Source organism: Pseudopipra pipra, chromosome 12, assembly GCF_036250125.1.
Source record: "Pseudopipra pipra isolate bDixPip1 chromosome 12, bDixPip1.hap1, whole genome shotgun sequence".
NCBI classification, from domain to species: Eukaryota; Metazoa; Chordata; class Aves; order Passeriformes; family Pipridae; genus Pseudopipra; species Pseudopipra pipra.
Genome location: NC_087560.1, coordinates 1,256,747 through 1,275,612, shown reverse-complemented (window position 1 = coordinate 1,275,612; position 18,866 = coordinate 1,256,747).

Here is an 18,866-nt window from a genome sequence, read left to right as displayed (position 1 = left end):
ACAGTGTGATAAAGAATGGAACAGCTCATGGACCCAATGGGACACTAGTGATGTAGGGAAAGGGACTGAAAGCAAAGGGCCCAGCACAGATCCCAGGGATGCCCCTGGCTGATGTCCAGGGGTGAAGGAAATGGGCTCAGCTCCCTCTGGCTGGGCACAGAGCCATGCTGACAGAAGGTTCTCAGCACCAGCAACCAAGAACCCTTGTGCAGCCTGTGTCTGCAAGGTGTTTGAAGGCAGCATTGCTCCAAGGGCTCATTCAGCAGCTGTGTGCCTCACCCTGCACATCTCATCACCAGACAACCTGCTCCTGGCTCCTGCAGCTTTTCCAACCCCCACAAAAGAGCTGAATTAGCAGAACGAAGAAAACAGCAACACAACTGTTTGCCTTCCCTCAAATTGCTGTGGAGAACCAGCAAAAAGTTCTACTGCCAGGTGACAAAATGGACACTAAGCAAATCCAAAGATCAGGATCTGTAAGCAGAAATAAACAAAACAGCATAGTTACATATTAAGTTATTTAGAGTTAATAACAGATTCATTTCTTCAATTACTGCGTATCTGCAGCAGTTTGCATGGGGAAACAGTCCTGGAGGAATTTTCCTCTGCCTTTGCTAGTGCAGCATAGCGAAATTACACTGTTACTGGTACTCATGTGAGTTGAAAGCATAGAAATACTCCTCACAGCTGCCTGTTGTGCCCTCTTCTAAAACAGTGCTGTGGTTTGGGTCATCCTGCACACTGAATATGCACTTGAGAATATCATCTGGATCAAAGTGATGCACGTGAATTCTTCTGCTTCGAACTCCCGAATTTCTAACCCTCTGCTAACCAGAAATTAATTGGCCTATTCTTTGACTTGCAATTGTACAGTAAGAAGATACATATAAAAATGAGACCAGTTATTATATCAAATGAACAGGTTTTGCTTTGCCACTAGTGAGAAATAAAAGTAAATGTTAAAACACCTTCCCCCCACCCCTCCCTTCTTCCCAGACTCCACTTCACTCCCAGTTTCTCTAAGGGTAGTGAATATCAACACCTAAACAATTTACAAGTAACTCTACTCGAGATTAATTTGGGGTAAACAGAAGCAGTAGGTGATAATAACCCCATCAATCACTTGGTGCTTCACAACCCCTTTCAAGCAAGGCCATTAGATTATTTTTTAAGACACAGAACAAGTTTTCCAGGGCTCTTGGCTGCCAAACTAAGTAACCCTCCCAAGGCAAGTGCCTCCTCTCTTGACTGATCACTTCTATTGAGAGCATCAAGAACAAATAAGAAAGCTGTGAATTTGCTTGGAAGGACTGGCTTTTAATTGTCACATTTCAGTGATTATTGTTTTCTCACCCCAACCAAAAACAGTTTATGGAAATGAAAAAACCCTCTGGTATTTTATGTCAATATACAGAAAAAATGCAGTGCTTGGCAGACAGAAGTGTGAGTGCAATGGGTGATGTGAGCAGAGACTGTGACACTCTGTGCCATTGAGTATTTGTTCAGGTTGGACCAGCATGCCAAGTCAGGGAGCAGTTTTCCAAACAGAAAACAATTCTGAAGAATGTCTCATTTTAAACAGTAAAGTTAAGATCCTGTGTGTTATTGGATGTGTTCAAATGCCTGTGGCAACACAGAGTTTGATTTCCATGGGGATGTGCAAAGGCACAGGGATCATTTCATTCCATAACACTTGAAGGTGCAGGGAGGAAGTACTTGGTGTTCACTATTATTTTATTCATTAATAGTGAATGTTATTAATTCTACGTTAATTAATTTGCAAAACAAAGCAGTAAATAGAAACTAGATTTTCTTTTACTCCAAATATGAAACAGGAAAAGTCTGAATTACACTGGAATAGGTTAGTATTCTTACAGATTCATGTCTTGAAACTCTTCCATGTGTCCTCCTATGATTTCCATTCTTCTGTAGGCACATGGCAGTTCCAGGTCTGCTGTCACAGTAAGGCTGGTGTGTGGATGTGAAATGACAGTCACCTTAGCAGTGTGCCAGGAGCTGGGGGAATGACTTGGGAAGTTTTATTTCTTTCATGCAATTAAAAAAAAACCTGCAGGCGAAAGAGATTCTTCTTGGCAAGGTGGCTAAAAAACTAGTGTGTAGCAGCAGTTTCCCATCTAACTCTCTGAATCTGGTTGATCTTCCTGAATCATACATTTGTTGTATTAAGTACTCTTTCCCTGATTTTTCTCAAAATACAAATTTAGTAGTAAAACTGTAATTCATATAATGAAATTGTGAACCAAAATATGAAAATTGTGTATGATCCTATGCCAGCCAGGTACATGCCCCTTTCTTGTAAGAAACATGGCTTGCTTCATGGATGCTTGCTGGAGAGATCACACATTTGAGTGTGAGCAAAGTATTTAGAACATGTATAGAGAAAGAACTCAGAGCATCTGAGTTCCATCGTGCGCTTTGAAAAGTTTTGATCGCTGTAGAAACAAATTAATATTGTAATAGGAGCCCACAGAGGAGAGTTTAGACGTGGCAGGATGTAAGTGCATATGACTGGAGAAAAACTGCTGTAGCCTCAAAATCAAGCTTTATTAATTTTCAAATATGGGATCCTCCCCGATACTGTCAGAGTGTGGTGTCTGAAGCTGTGATGGCACAATGGCAGTTCAAATGCTTTCACAAGCTCAGTCTGCAAAAGCCACTCTCATTGCTGCAATTGCAGATGCTGAATTTGGTGACAAGACTGAAATGCTTCCCAAGAGTTGTGTATTCTTGTGTATTGAACTCTGAGTTTGGGGCTGTGACCCTTTTAGAGATAACGTGTAACCCTGCTGGAGATTTCAATAGGACCAGTCAGGTGCTTGAAGTGAGACATGAACTTCGTTCAGTGTTTCACCAAACTAAGGAGCAAAATCTCTGGATAACACTGTTGTAGCCCAGATGTGACCTTCACATGCAGAGGTGCAGCTGGGTTGATGTGCTTTGGTAGACCCACTGATGTACGTGGAAAAAAACAGAGAAGTTTGGAAGTTGTTAAGATTTTAATAAATTAATTAGTCATTTAGATGCATATTGATTACTCTTTTGAGTACCCCTGGTGGTCTAGTGATCAGGATGCAGCGCTCTCACCGCCGCGGCCCGGGTTCGATTCCCGGTCAGGGAACCCCTCCGGGCAGATGGAGCTCGTCAGCCCTGTAAGGCCATCTCAGAGAAGGTCACTCTAAACAAACCTACGTCCTGAGGACCTCGCTGCCACCGTCCGATCTCGCTCGGCCCCGGCAGATGAACCTCAGGATCTAAGGGTGGGCTCAGTTCAGCGCACACTGTGTCTCACCTGAAAAATCCACTGCGCAGGCTCGAAGGGTAAAGACCTTTCCCAAATCTTCGCTCGTGAAGACTGGCCATGGTGATTACTCTTTTATTATTATTATGTGTCAAGGTTTCTTTCACTTTGGAACATGAAAGTTTAGCTTGCAGTGGACTTTGTTATTGTGTTCTCTTTAAATCTTTATTCTTAGTTGAAGTAAATAAACCAACACAGTAAAGAGAGCTGATAGCTACTCCATCTGTATTATGGCACACAATGATGGCTGGAAGTTAAAGGTTTGATATATAGATCTATTTTTTTATTGCCAGCCCCTGCCCCTGAAGAAAGTATTAAAATTTCCAGATGAGTAACCAAACAATAAATAGATGAGACAGTTGCTGTGAATATCTGATTTTTTGCATAATAATGAGATATTGCTGGATAATACGCTTTGCAGTCCACAGTTTGTCTACATTATCATTTTGATTGGACAAATGCATAGGAAAGATATACAAGTAAAGCCATGCCAAGCCTTTTATTTTAAATTGATTCCACGTGAGAGTTCAGTTAAATTTCCAGGACATTCTAAAGCCAGAACAAATTCTAGGGACATCCCTACACACACACGCAGACATTCCCTTGCACACATCCTCACATGCCACACACAGAGCCAATATGTGGCCTCACAACCATGCACAGCAGAACCATTGGGTGCAAACTGCAAGCTCTTTCTCGGGCCAGTTAGGCTTGAATCAGGGTCATTTCCAGGGAGCATCTTCTCTCTTGCCTTGCAAAAGGATCATGGAAACGTGTGCGAGGGGGCCTTGCACTCACAGCAGGACCTCGTTCCATCCCAGGACCTCGTTCCATCCCAGGACCTTGTTCCATCCCAGGACCTCGTTCCATCCCAGGACCTCGTTCCATCCCAGGACCTTGTTCCATCCCAGCAGTTGCTCCTTTGCTGGTGAAATGTCTCACACTGGGAGTGACACCTGGTCTGTGTCCCAGTTCCCTTGCTCATGATCCCTCATGCTGTAGCCAATAAACAGGAATTCTCTGAGTTCTTTTTCCTCAGTCATGCAGGTCCAGCCCATATTTATGAAACATAGAGTCAAATTCAAGACTTAAAGCACAGACTATTTTCATCTACACCATGACACTCCCTGCCCTGGCAAAATTCCAGCTTACTGCATTTGACCTCAGAAACAAGATGCATCTTACTCCTACTGTGCTGTTGGGATTAGGTAACTGACCAATTAATTATATTTTAAAGATTATAATATGGTTAATGGGTATCAAACTTGGTGAAGTCATCAGGCTAAGTGTACTGCAGGTGCAACATCTTTTCTTACTGGAATTTGATTCATTCGCAAAATGATTTTTCTATTCAAAACAACTGTCGTGCTTCCTTTGTCCATGGATAATTAAATAAGCTTTCCAATTTATTCATGTATTCTAATTTACATAGGGTACCGACCCAAAAAGCCCTCTGCTCCCTCAGAGAAAAGACATAAAATGCTCAGAAAGATAAATCTAAATGGCAGCCAAGGCACAGTAAGACCAGTTCTGGCTGGTGAGGGCACTGTTGCTGTGCTTGGAGCCTGGCCCTGGGTGGGCTCTGGTGAGCACTGGTAGTCAGGGCTGGAACAAAGTGAGTATTGCCAGGGAGTTTTCTTGTCTTCTCTTCTGAGGTCACACTGGGAAAGCACAGGAATGAGGTATTGAGCTGTCCTGTGCAGAGTTTTTGTGCTCTCTTTACTTGCACTTTCTTTAGCTCAGATTTCTAGGGTACAGTCAGGTCCTCAGAGCAAGTTTCTCCCCTTTTATTGCACCTCTTCCAGGTGCTGGTCTCTGTACAGGCCCTCTGGGGTAAGAGAGTTCCATCCAAATCTCATCAGCTCTTTGCTGCTTTCTGAGCCTGAGGCTTCCTACAGCTGAGGTTCTCATTTCCCAGAGGTTCCTTATTTTCAAAGTTTTAGATGCTCCTGTGATCCCTTCTACCACAGGATTCAAACTCTTCATGACTATTTGTGCACACAATTGCACAATATCACCGTGAGTTTGGCACATGGCATTGGTTTCTTTATGGGGAGCAGGCACAAAGGGGTCCAACACATAATGTTTGCAGCAAAGGATATATAGGTCAGGTCTCAGAAATACCAGCTGTAAAGATACTTAAATGCTGGAGCATCTTAGGGCATTGCAAAACCACTTGCAAGTTTAAAGAAGAAAGTGTATAATCACTTTCAAGGCAGTCTGGGCTTATTTCACACTGTCTGGGTGTGTGAAAATGATTGTATGGGCAGGCTGGATCCATGAGCTGAGCCCAGTGGTGTGAGGTGCAACAAGGCCAAGTGCCAGGTCCTGCCCTTGGGTCACCACAACCCCCTGCAGCTCCAGGCTGGGGCAGAGGGGTTGGAAAGCTGGGAAAGGCCCTGGGGGTGTTGGTGACAGTGGCTGGACACGAGCTGGGTGTGCCCAGGGGGGAAGAGGCCAAAGGTACCTGGGCTGTGCCAGCACTGCTGTGGCAGCAGGACAAGGGCAGTGCCCTCCCTGTGCTGGCACTGCTGGGGCTGCACCCCCAGAGCTGGGGCAGTTCTGGGCCCCTCAGCTCAGGAGGGACATTGAGGGGCTGGAGCAGGTCCAGAGAAGGGAACGGAGCTGGGAAGGGTCTGGAGCAGCTGAGGGAGCTGGAGGGGCTCAGCCTGGAGAACAGGAGGCTCAGGGGGGACCTTCTGGCTCTGCAACTCCCTGACAGGAGGGTGTAGTGAGGTGGGGGTCAGGCTCTCTTCCCAAGGAACAAGTGACAGGATGAGAGAAAATGGACTCAAGTTGTACCAAGGGAAGTTTAGGTTGGATATTAGGGAAAATTCCTGTGTGGAAAGTGTTGTCAAGCACTGGAACAGGCTGCCCAGGGAAATGGTGGAGTCCCCACCCCTGGAGGTGTTGGAAAGATGTGTAGATGTGGCACTTAAGGCCATGGTTTCATGGTGGGCTTGGCAGTGCTCTGTTAAAGCTTGGACTCAATGATCTTAGAGGTCTTTTCCAACCTAAACATATCTGTGATTCCGGGATGTCCTGTGAGATCCCATCTGCTCTTTCATTTTTTTGTGTGGTTTTTTTTTTCATACAAGACCTTACAGGCACTTTGGGAGTCTGTGAATCAGTTGGAGCATTAACCTACTTTTCCTAAGCTGTAGGAAGCTCTGACTGTCCTGTCTCTTACCCACAAAAGCCAGGGATGTGGCAGGCAGGAGCAGACTCAGGTTTCCCCAGTCCTGTTGGGGCTCCCCAGCCCTGGCCAGGCCCATGAGCACACGAGGTACAACGGGCAGGGCTGTACCCACAGCTGGGATGACGCTCCGCTGGGGACTTTGGGGACTCCGTGTGTGCACTGATTTATGATCCTCAAGTGTGTTGTGTAGTAGCTCTTTTTTTCCCCAGACAGGGCAATCAGCTTCAAACATATCTGTCTTATTTATAAGCAGTTTAAACTTTACACTCAAGTTATTTTCTTCTCTTTCCCCAAGCTCTTAATTTAAGAGGAAAACCATCAAAAATAAGTACATAACATAGCAGAACACAAACCCTTAAAAACTAGCAGAACCTTCAGTCTCTGCTTGTTTTCCTTTATGGTATTTTGTTTTATTAATAAGGCTGCCTATGTATTCATGACAAAATAAGAAAGCTATTTCCAATGAAACAGACAAGTCTTTGTTAGACATCAAATATAACTAATATTTGATGTCATAAATATTAATGACTTTTATGTCTTCAGATACTTTAGAATCAATTCCAAACATTTTTGTTTTGATTCACTTTTATTTATTTTCTCACATTGAACTGGTAGGAGGAATTTTCCCTTTGTTTTTCTGGGAACAATCTATCAAGTTCTGCAGCCTTCTTTTCTATTTGCATTAAGATGTTGTTCAACGTGTCTTACATGGCTGTATCTGTACACCCAGGCAAAATTAGCAGTTAGTGTGGCGTGACAGAAATGCACATATGATGGCCACCAGTTCAGCTATCAGTTAGAACTGATCCTGGAAGTTCCTGGCAAAAGAACAGGGATTAAAAGAGGGAGGGCTTTAACTGGACATTTAACAGACCACGTTTTCTGTGGGCACAACACACAGCACAACCTGCCATTTGACATCTGTTTGCTTTATGAATTCTCCACAGGTATTGAACAATAATTGGGATCTCAGCAACTATAAATTAATGTTTGTTGTACCTTAAAAGCAGGAAATTCCTCCTTCTGAGTGGAATAGCTCTGTATCTAATCACAAATGTGCAAACTTAGGTTGAGGCTACAAACTCCAATTTTTATGTCCTATAAACAAATAGTCCATAATAATGTTATCAGTTGAATAGCTGTTAATGCAGAAAGCAGAGTCTTCCAGAGATTAGATATCTGACCCTGATATATCTATACTAATTGGAAGCCAAGTTAAAATATCCTTTCACATGTGGAGGAGAGGGCACTCTTTTCCTGTGGAGGGTTAGCACAGGACAGTGGATGTGCCACCATGAAAGAGGCAGAATTATCCCTCCAAGAGTTCCAAGCTGCTCCATGTATTCCTGCAGGTTTGTATCTAGGGGAATTATTTATTTATTTGTATCTACTATAATTATAGAAAGAAATGTCTACAAACCCAGAATTGAACTCTGCTTTTGCCTTAGAATCTTTGTTCTTTGATAGTCCTGGCACCATGGCAGCAGTATAACATGGTGACATGTTTCAGTCCTGTTTTAAGGCACATTTAGAAGTGACCAAGCACAAACACAGCGTGGTGCTGACAAAGTTCTTCTAACCCAGTGCCCCCTTTTGCTGCTGTAGTGACAGCTGTGCTGTGTGGGCAGTGGGCAGGTTCTGATGACCAAGTGTAGGAGCTCTGCCCTCTTTCCTCTCCAGATCCAGGTTCTCTTTGTCACCTCATGACAAAGCCTGTTCCCTTGGCAGCTCTCCTGCTTAAACCATTGCTCATTGTGTCACTGGGGGAGGCAGCAGATAAGTGAACAAAAGTCACCACAAAGCCCAGACCCCCCAAAGAGCCACTGCCTTGGGCACCAGTCACATGAATATTTCTAGAAACATTTTTGGTGCTCAGAGTTGGATGGGATGAAGGCAGCTTTGGGGCTCAGACTCTCCAGTAGTAATTCACCTCCAAGAGAGCTGTGGCCAGGCAAGGACAAGGCTGGAGTCCACATCTGCCAAGCCATGGAATTTGCAGGGCTTGCTCTAATACTGAACATGTGGAGAAAATCCAAGAGGGGACGAAGGGGGGCAGACAGAGACTTTATATCCAGGAGTTTAGCTTTATATTAACTGAGTCACCTTCGAAACAATAAAAGCAATTCCTATAGAAGCTGTTATTTTGTTACTAGATGAATCTTGAAAGGCTTGGTCTACACTCAGATCAAAGGAAAAATAAAAGATGCACGCCTGTGATGGGAAATGTAGGAAAACAGTAAGAAAAAAAAAATCATACCTTAAAAAAACAATCTGAGTGCATTCAGAACATGAAGGAAAGAAATCCCATGTTCTTTCCAAGCCTGTGGAACATCATAGCTGTTATAAATAGGCCAGTCCCAAAGAGAGCACACATGTTCCAAATGGGAGGAGATTATTTGCTGCATCATTTTAGCATGCTTGATTTATCAGTAATTAATGAAAAGTTGACAGGGATTTTCAGCAAAATAATTCAGTGTGTCATAAGCCCAAGATCTGGCATAAAAAATGTCTTACTTATGGTATATTCATATGGTGAGAACATAGCCAAGTTGTTAGCAATAATGAAATCCATCCTAATTCCTCTTTGTAAGATGCATTATTAATCTGCTGTTATTAAACAAGGAGTTCAAAGCAGTTAGGACAAAGAGTAGGACAAGGAGAAAATACATTTGAAAATTGCACCATTCAGAGCTAGAGAATGAACAGAATTGCTTCAGTTCAGCAGTGACACTGATGGGTGCTCACTTGAGGGTTTTAGATAGTTTTGGAGGCAGAGAATATTTTCTAGGCAATCCTAGTGACTACTTGGGATTTGGTGTCACTAACTAGATTTGTAATGTTTTATCCTGGTTTGCTGAGGAATTGAGGCTTCTGAGACCATATTTTATGCCTGACCTCTCCTCCCAGTCAACCCAAGCAATGTTGAATGTTTTGGCCAGGTTCAGTCAGACTTGAGAGGAGTGGAAGTCCTCTTTCTACTAACTGAGTTCCTTGTTTTCTTAGATGGCTTCTTAAAATGTTGCCTGGATAGAAAAGACAGGCTCAGTTAGTCCCTTAAACAAGTCAGTCAGTCAGTGGTACATCCTCTGACAAGTCCCAGCTGCTCTGTCCCACGGGGGATAGGAAGGGAGGGCTGCTCAGGCAGGTACAGTTCAGGGAACAGAGGACATTATCTGTAGGGAATCAGGTACATTTATTCCACGGCTTACACTACAGTTGCTTTCCAGTACATTCTGTGTTAGCCATCCCCACTGAGATCAATGGCAGTTGTGCTGTGCACTGAAAGGAGAACATGAAGAATGGAGATGTTCTTGAAAAGCCTCTGTGTCCAGAGGAAGATCCCTGAGTGCTGGTACTAACAGCTCCTTACAGAATTCACAGGATGAAATCCTACTGCTGTTCCCATCAAGGTCATGGAAAGGGCCTGTAAGAAGAGATCAAAGTTCTCCTTGTGTCAGGGTCTGGATGCTGCCACTGTTAAAGAAAACAATAATAGCAATATTTCAAGAGGTCTTTTTCAGACTGTTGTTTTTTCCAGTGATTGTGTATTAATTGCACAGTTTGAGCAAGTAAAAGATTAAATAGAAACATCCAGGAATTGTGCAAATGATTTGATTTACACAGTATATACTGCTTTGTACTGATGGGTGTCTTGCAAGGAACAAATAAGTAGATGACACCTTATTGCCCAGAGGTTGGAGCTGTCCACAGAGACCAAGAAATGGAACTCTATTTTGAAAAGAGAACAAAATTGGTCACATTTTCATGCCCATTTGCTTGAGCCTAATGTTCCTGATGCTTCCTGTGCACATAGTAGGTACTTGCACACATAACTTGGCAGCACAGGAACTTTGGACATGAACTTCTTCTTGAGGGTCTTGCTCTGCAAGACTAAAACGAGACCAGTTCTGCTGGACTGAAAGAAGGAGCACACAAAGCATATTTTGCTGGCTTGCTAAAGAGATTAGTGTTTGTTCAGCCCATTTATTATAGTTCAAGCAGTATTTTAGGGACTTTTCCCTCCATACAGACAGTCTGAGTCAATCATAATTCCATTGGAATAAAGAGAGGGTTTGGGCAGAATGAGAAAATATTTGTAACAAGTTTTCTCTTTTCAAATTTAGTGTTTACTACTGCAAAGAGAGAAAGGTTACAGTGGATGGTGTAGCATGCTTGGATGAGTGGAACATTTTCTAAGGCCCAGTGAGAGGCCATGGTTTGGAGCTTCCCAGAGACAAATCAGCCTCTCTGAAGTCTCATGCTGCTGCTACAGCACAGTCTTTTCTGATACAAGAATTACCTGTGCTAACACAAAACAAATGACCAAACCCACTGCCTCAAGGTCTTCAGTGCAAGGGACAGGCTTTCCTCTCAGCTGACACTGTGAGGAAGTGGACAGGCAGGGTTTGCATCCCCTGCTCCAGGGAAAAAAGCTTTTCCCATTGCTGTTCTGAGAGATACAAGAAATTCCACCTTCTGTCAGGATACCCCAAGGATCCAGGCTTATATAATGATGCTTGCTGTTTTTCTACAAGATCAGCTCCCAACCTTCCCAAGAGGTATTTCCAGAGCTCAAGTGGATGAATACTGACAGCTTCTGCTTTGTATCCTCAAAAGCTGAAGGAGAAGACAATGCTGAAAATAGTACTTGACTCTGGGCTGTTGACCTCCTACCCAACTGTGCCACATCCACATTGACAGAACCATCACCCCCCTGACTCGCATTGAGAACTGAGGAACGCTTTGTTACTGACCCAAATTCATCCCATTGAGTTGCTTTGCAGTGGCATTTGACCCCAAAACTGTCCTTTTAAGCAGTATATCTTTACTTGGAAAGGAAAAAAATCACCCAGAGCTTGATCATGGAGAAACAGTTCTGGGTTTGGGGTTTCTTTATTTAGTTGTAGGAACTGACAAAGGAGAATTGCTCAGGAAAATAGAAAAATGTCAAGGGGCTTTCAATATTTTGAACAAACGAAAAAGCAGCACTTCAATATATCTGGTCCCTACTGCAAAGGGAGGATAACAAGGGATTCAGAGTGCTAGATGTCTCATGTGTTTGCTTCTTTGCTAATGTTCTGGGTGACTGTGTGATCTGATGCCTCAGTCAGAGACTCTGTGGTCTGACAAGGCTTTACTTAAATTTAGAAATGTATTTTGTTTTATGATTAGTGCCTGTGACTAGTTAGGAGGAAAATGCTGTTCTCTAAAGTACAACTCGGACACATCAGTTGCAGATAGAGGAAGTGGACCAGTTTGATAGAATTTGAGTGCTACAGGCAGAATTTGGTTATTTTCCAATGGAGAACCTTCATCCAAACATGCAATGGGTGCCCCTGGTAATTCCTGGGCAATGACTTCAAAAGAGCCTGATCTTGAGCTCATGGAAAAATGTCAGAGTAATGCCAGGCTGATAGAAAGACACAACTTTGTGTATCTCCTGATTGGGAAAAAATAAAATAGAAAAGGTAATAAACCCCTGACACAAATTCCTCAAAAGCAAAGCTCTAGAAGGTGAGCCAGTGGTTTCAAAACACAGGTTTCCAACCATCTTACAGCACAGGGATTCATAATATGTAACTATATATAGGCAGTACCAGAACTTGTTATATGCATAAACAATGGATTTTATTGATAATTGTCCCTTCTTTTGGGTGAGGAAGAGAGTAAGGTGATTTCCAGAGCAGTCAGCCCCTGCCTGGCTGCAGCTGGTGATGTCTCCATTCCCTGGGCTGTGCTAGCCAGTGCTGGGGCAGAGCAGGAATTCCAGCCTCTTGTGCTCCTGCTGCTCCTCCCTGGCCTTGCTATCTGTCCTGTGTGGACACCACCAGTCCTATGGCCCTGATTTAGCTCAGTCATCTCTGGATTTGGGGGGCTGCTGGCATCCTTGGGGGAATGCCTACACCATCCCCAGGGGAGCAGCTGAGAGGGAATGTCTGGGGGGGTGTTCTCCAGGGCAGCTGGGCCAACAGCCTCCTCCTGCTGGGAGAGATCACCCTGACAAAACGGGCTTTAATTCGTGTGACTTGGGTGTAAGTTCCCTGGGAAGACACCAGTGGCTTTAATACCAGTGTTTTCTTGGGATTTTGCCTGTATGGAAATGCTACAGAAAATTCCTTCCCCTCCATTTTGTTACACCAAATCTAACAGGCATTGCTGGGATGCAGACATCACCTGATACTGTCCAGTTTGATGTCATTAGTAAAATTCCATTGCAGAAATTTGTCTACCTGTGCTTTTAGTGATGCTTTCAGAAGGAAATCCAGTATTAGTAAGACTTGATCAAAAGCCTTACAGTGCCTGATGCTCTGTTCAACAATCCTGGAGAACTGAATGCTGGAGAATCTCTAGTGAATGATTTGTTGTTTGTAAAGGAGGGAGGGAGTGTGGTTGAGGTCTTACTGATGGGGAGAAAACTGGATAATGTGGTTTTGATGCTAAAGAAATTGAAAAATTCCTCACCATTGAGAAAGTGGAGTCAAAGTACAGAAAAGAGAGATTTTCTCAAAATGTTCTAGTTTTTTAATTGAAAGTATTTAGGAATGTGATTTTTGTTAATTTTCAGATAGATTAGTCCACAGCTTGAAAAGTATCCTAGCACCATCCTAAGCATGGATTCTGAGCTGTCCTTTCTTCATCCAGGAATCAAAAAATACCCAAACCAAACCACAAAACCACCACACAAACAAACAGAAAAACCGAAACCAAACTAAGCAACCAACTAAAATAACATCAACAAAACGACAGAACAAAACCTTGTTGTAGGCAGAGAGGAACATGGAACCCCATGGTTTGGTCTGGGTTTGGTCCCTTTTTGGCCAGTTCTTTTGTGTCTGAGGCACAAAAAAAAGAGGTTTCTGGTTTATGGCCTGAAAGCACTAGAATAACAGTTGAGGAAAAAAATGAAAAAGAATGTGAACATTTTCCAAGGTTTTCGGAGTTGGCCATGACCAGGCAGCATTAAGGCTCTTGTGTACGTGCTGTTTATGGCCTTCCATATCCACTGCCTGATTGACCCCAAACTGAGAGAAAGACAAATTGCTTACCTGATGAGAAAATCATCTGAGCGTTCTGAAAAACCTGGATGGTGAAACTATTTACTTCACTGGGAATTTTTGGTGGATTTTAATGCAAGTACAGTTTTAACCTGAACCCCACCGTGTCTGTGTAAGGCATTTGCAGGCAGGACTTGGGTGAGCTGTAGGGAGAGCACTGGGGACTGGGAGGTGAGGAACCCCAGCAGACACAGGGCAAGCAAGAAGGACAAGCCTTCCCTCCTTTGGAACTGGCTGTTGTAGGAGTTGTGGGAGTTGTGTGTCTTCCTCTGGCATACACAGTACGTGCCATTTTCCAGGAGAAGATACTGGTGCCAGTCTGGCAAATCATGAGTGGCTGAATATAACTTACATCACAAGTATGTTCTTTGGCTTGTGGGGAAGGCAGCTCAAATGTGGCCCAGCTTGTTCCCATGTCCATTCAGGAGAATCTGCTCCTCAGAGCCCCTGGATGCACCTGACCCTGCCAGGTCTAGCAAAGATGAGGGAGCTGTAGCTCAATAAAAAATTAGTATGGCTATTAACAACTTCCTGCAGGTGTAGAAATTGTAAATGTCTGCTTTCCTCTCTGTTAGAATTCCTGTTAGAATTCTCATAGACAAAACAGCAATTTGGAGCCAAATTACACGTAACAGGGATCAACCCTCTCTTGATCCTCTTCCCTATCCTCCAGAGAACTTCCTTAACCTGAAAATTGTGAGGGTTAAGTATGAAATTATATTCAACAAGGGCTCAAGTGCATTCAGCACAAATTGAGAAGAAACACAAACTGCTTGTGGTCTCCTTCAGCAGGTCTGTGCAGGGCTATTCCCACCCTTCTGTGTGTGAGGGGTTTTATCTCTGGCCTGAATAGCCCAGCCCTTGAAAGGCTGAGGAGAGACAAGAGCAGAGGGAGAGATGATGCACGCCTTGTTCTCCTGGGTCCAGAACTCCAGTGTGAAAGGCCCAGGGGAATTGTCCATCCCCCATTAGCCTTCAGGGAGGGAGGTCTCCAAGGGAGGTCTCTGGGCTGCTGACTGCACCTTTCAGCTCCTGAGTACTCTGCTCCCAGGAACACACATCATTAATCCGAGGAGTTAAAAGTGAAATTCGACAGTCAGAGCCACAAAGACTATGCAGGAGAGAAATACAGGAAGAGGTGGGAGAGAATCAGATGTTGATATTACTCCAGTTGGTACAAAATGGCACATCTGTGGTGGAGAAGAGGTGGCCTTGCCATTGTTTGAAGAAATGGCTGCCATCTGTGGCTGCCAATGGAGAATTGTCTGCCCTGCTCTGAAATGGGTTCTTTGCCCACCCTCGTATCCTGCAGCAGAGTTTCCTGTCTGATCTAACCAATAAAGCAGCTGGTTTTGGCCAGAGCTGGATGACTTGGTGTACTTTCATGTTTAGGTATTCCAAAAGACAGGCTTTGGTAACTTTTTGCTTATTTCATTGGAGTTTATATTTGTTTAGTGTTTGTTAGTGCAGTGGCACTGCTGACAGCAGGAATAAAAATGTCCCATAATTAGTAGCTCAGTGTTAAAACGTGGAACTAACCTGTGGGCCTGCTCAGGAGAGCGTCCTTTGGAGCAAGAGTTCCCAAATCCTCTGGCAGGACATTGTACTAAAGGTTTCTGAAGTCTGAGAAGGCACCTTGTGCTGCTGAGGCCGGGGCTGGTGGGCACACCAAGGGACAGAAGCAGGTCCAGGCTTTGGGCTCAGTCCCTCCTTGACTATTTGTTGTCCAGCCAGTAGCCACTAGAGCAAGCAGGGAGGATGGAAGCTGCAGCCCCAAAGTGCCTTGATGTCCTCACTGGGAGAAGTGGCTGCAGGTTGGTGTTTTCAGAGCCACCCAGCACATGCAGGGGGCTGTGCTGTCTGTCTGTCTGTCTGTCTGTTTGGCTGGCTGGCTGGCTGTGCTGGCTGTGCTGGTTGGGGCAGTGAAAATGTTGAGTGCTTTCCTGTGGTGTAGGATTAGTCTTGGCTGTATGTAATGTCTCTCTAAGGAGCTGCTCTAATTAATGCAAAATACTCGACTTACTACTTAATTAATACCAAGGCCCTACGAAACAGCACAAACCCAAGAGCCTTTATTTAGCAGTGGCTGCAGTTGTGGTCTGAGCTGACCTCTCAAACACGGTGGTGTGTCCTGGCAGTGCCTGTGCTGGGGACACTGAGGGAGCAGAGGGCCAGGCCCTCCCTGGTGCCCCCGTGCCCTGCCCTGCTCCGGCTGCCTCGTGCTGAGGGCCCGGCTGAGGAGGGATGGCAGGTCAGGCACCTTCACCTGAAACACCTGCCAAGGGGGGCACAGGGTCACCCAGTTCTCACACAGCAGTGGGCACTCCTCGGGCAACCTCCTCGAGAACAGGGGCTGTGTCGCTGCTGTGCACTGCTCTCTCCCCGGGCAGGCACTGGCACGGATGAACACGGCTGTGTTGCCATGCCCTGTGCCCTGCCCTGTGCCACACTCTGTGCCATACCCTGCCCTGTGCCATACCCTGCTCTGTGCCCTGCCCTGTGCCATACCCTGTGCCATACCCTGCCCTGTGCCATACCCTGTGCCATACCCTGCCCTGTGCCATACTCTCTCCTGTGCCATGCCCTGTGCTCTGCCCTGTGCTGTGTGTTGCGGCTGTAGCTGGGTGAGCCCAGCCTGGGCTGGCCCGGGGGGTCTCCGCGCTCCCCCCGCGGCCCCTCCGCGTGTGCGCAGGGCCCCGAGCGCGGACGGGCGGGCGGGACCCGCCCGGGGCTCGGGGAGGGCTGCGGTCCGCGGGCAGAGAGCGGCTGGGTCCTCTTTTCCCTTTACAAATAAAACCTCACCTTCCAAACTGTACTGCGGCTCGGCTGGGTATATCCGGAACCTTTTTTTTTTTTTTTTTTTTTAGTTGTTGTTGTTGTTGATGGGTTGTATTGCATTTTTTTTTTTCCAGGCAAGGGTGCCAGTGCAACTCGCCCTGTAGCGCGAAGGGACCCAGAAAGAGAGAGGAAGATAAAATGAATTTAAATTCCAAAGGGGTTTCAGTGCTGGTTTCCTAGTCCCCGAGTCAGCAATGTGTTTGTGAAAATTCAGCCTTTTTGTCTCTCAGAAAAAAAGGGCTAAATCTACATCGGTGGCCCAGTCTAGGTTTGCTATTCTTTGCATTTTCTATTCAAGTGAATGAGAGTGAATGAAGTGGCCTGGGACCCTTTATTTGATCTACTCAATTGCATAAAGTGACAGAATTCTAATATATTTGTTTAATGCTCTTCAATGGGGCTTTCACTTTCTAGCTTGCAAATGAAGCCTCGATCTGCAAAGTTTTGTCCTTTTTTTCTTTCTACCTTTTTTTTTTTCCTGGCAGAGAGACCATATTTCATAACTTGGGCCACGGTTTGAAGTGATTTCAAGAGGAGTTTTAGACTCGAAAAGTGGGAAATAAAGAAACAGATGTGAAGTTATTGTAAATTCTTATAGTGGGCTCTGGGGCTATTGTAAACCCACTGCAGGCGGTCCAAAGCCTCTCTTTTTCATGCTGTAATTGAAACATATTAATTAGATAATTTGTTGTTAGTTTAAAAGAAACAAATACAGCACCTCCAAGGCTTCACAGCCTCGTTTTCTTTTTGTTAATAAAAACAAAACAAAAAAATAACGAACTCACAAAGTGATATTTATATTAAGATTCCGAGATAATTCGGCACTGAAGTTGATAAAGCTGCTAAGTTTTTTGTCCCTTTCCCAAGGACCACTTCTGAAAAAAGGCTGGCTCATAAAACTCCCTCTCAGGGGTCGCCGGGGAGTTCTTTTCTCCCTACCTGGCACAGACCACCCTTCCCCGCAAGGCGCGGTCCGAGAGAAAATAAATATTCTGAGAGAGAAAGAGCTGGCTGTCTTCAATAGAGGACTCAGTCCTGTGGGGTGGTGTCTTGTCACATGTCGAGGGGAGAGAAAACAAAACAAAACAAAAAAAAAAAAAAAAAAAAGGAAAGAAATACGCCGCCGAGAAAGGATTCACACACCATGCGCTGACATGGAGCAAAAGCCCGAGCCGCCAAGCCCGGCTGGGTTCTCGGGCTTACCTTGCACACCCGGGCTCAAACCCATCCTCCGGAAGAAAAGAGCTTTTGCCTGGAATGAACGCTCGCTTTGCATCAAGTACGCTCAGCTTACAATGTCTCGCTGGCAAATAAAATAAAAAAGATAAAGATCCCCCCCGGCCCCCCACGAAATGTGTGACCGCGGCGCAGAGCTCGGCCGGGGCTGGTTCCCTCGCCCCCCCTCGGCCCTTCCCTCCGCGCCGTTGTCTCTCGCTGTTCCATTTCAGATCTGTGTTTATTGACATTGGACTTGAGCCATTAGGGAGATTTAACAAGTCAAAGCAGTAAATTCAAGCGACGCGCTGAGCTGCAGTATTTGTTCGAGAGCAGCATCGCAACATCGGGGCGCGGGCGGAGATGCGCGGAGGAGCGCGGCCGAGGGCGCGGGCAGAGGGGGGTCCTCGGGTTGCCAAAGTCTCGGGCAACCGCAGAGATAAGGAGGAAAATGGCACTTTAAAAGTACGGTGGCGACTCATACTATGGCATTATGCAGCGAGAAAGCTATTGCACCTTTTGAAAATATTTTGCTTTGGGCCATAATCTTTTCAGATCGTTATCTCCGCCGCTACTGTATAGTTTAAAAAAAAGAAACTCTGAAAGTGCAGCTTCATCTTCTTAGCTGAACTCGGATTTCATCTTTGAGGATTTATTCTGACTGTTAGATCTTAAAAGAAAAAAAAAGGAAGGAGAAAAAGCGTCCTCGTCGTCTAAAAATGTAGGTCATCGCTTGTTTAGGAAAAGTTTGTCGAGTTATGTGTCCATTGATCTGGTGATAAGTTTTGAATGCTTTCTTTAGCTGATCGTGTTGATATAATCGTGGGTTGGACTTGATGAATGAGTTCAGTTGTCCCCCATCTGACAAGCTTTAGCAGCTTCATGCATTTTAATCAGCCCAATGATTCATGTATTTTTCACCTTTTTTCTGTGTGTGGGATCCGTTCCCTTTTTGAAAAAATGGTCACAACTGGATTAATTGCCCCCTACATTAATCTTAAAACTTTTGCAAGGACCTTGTGGTTTGTAATAAGTAAATGAGGATGTCACTTACTGTGTTTGTGGTCCAGAAATTCAGAGAGATCAGTCAGAGACAAAACCTCTGTAACATCATTGCCGTAGAATTCGCGAATCCTGTCTGTTCATTAGAATACAATATCGTTTTCTTGCTAGGAAGCACTTCAGTGTGTGGTTATCTCATAACTGTGCTCGCAGGCTCCTCGTCTCCGAAACACTTCGC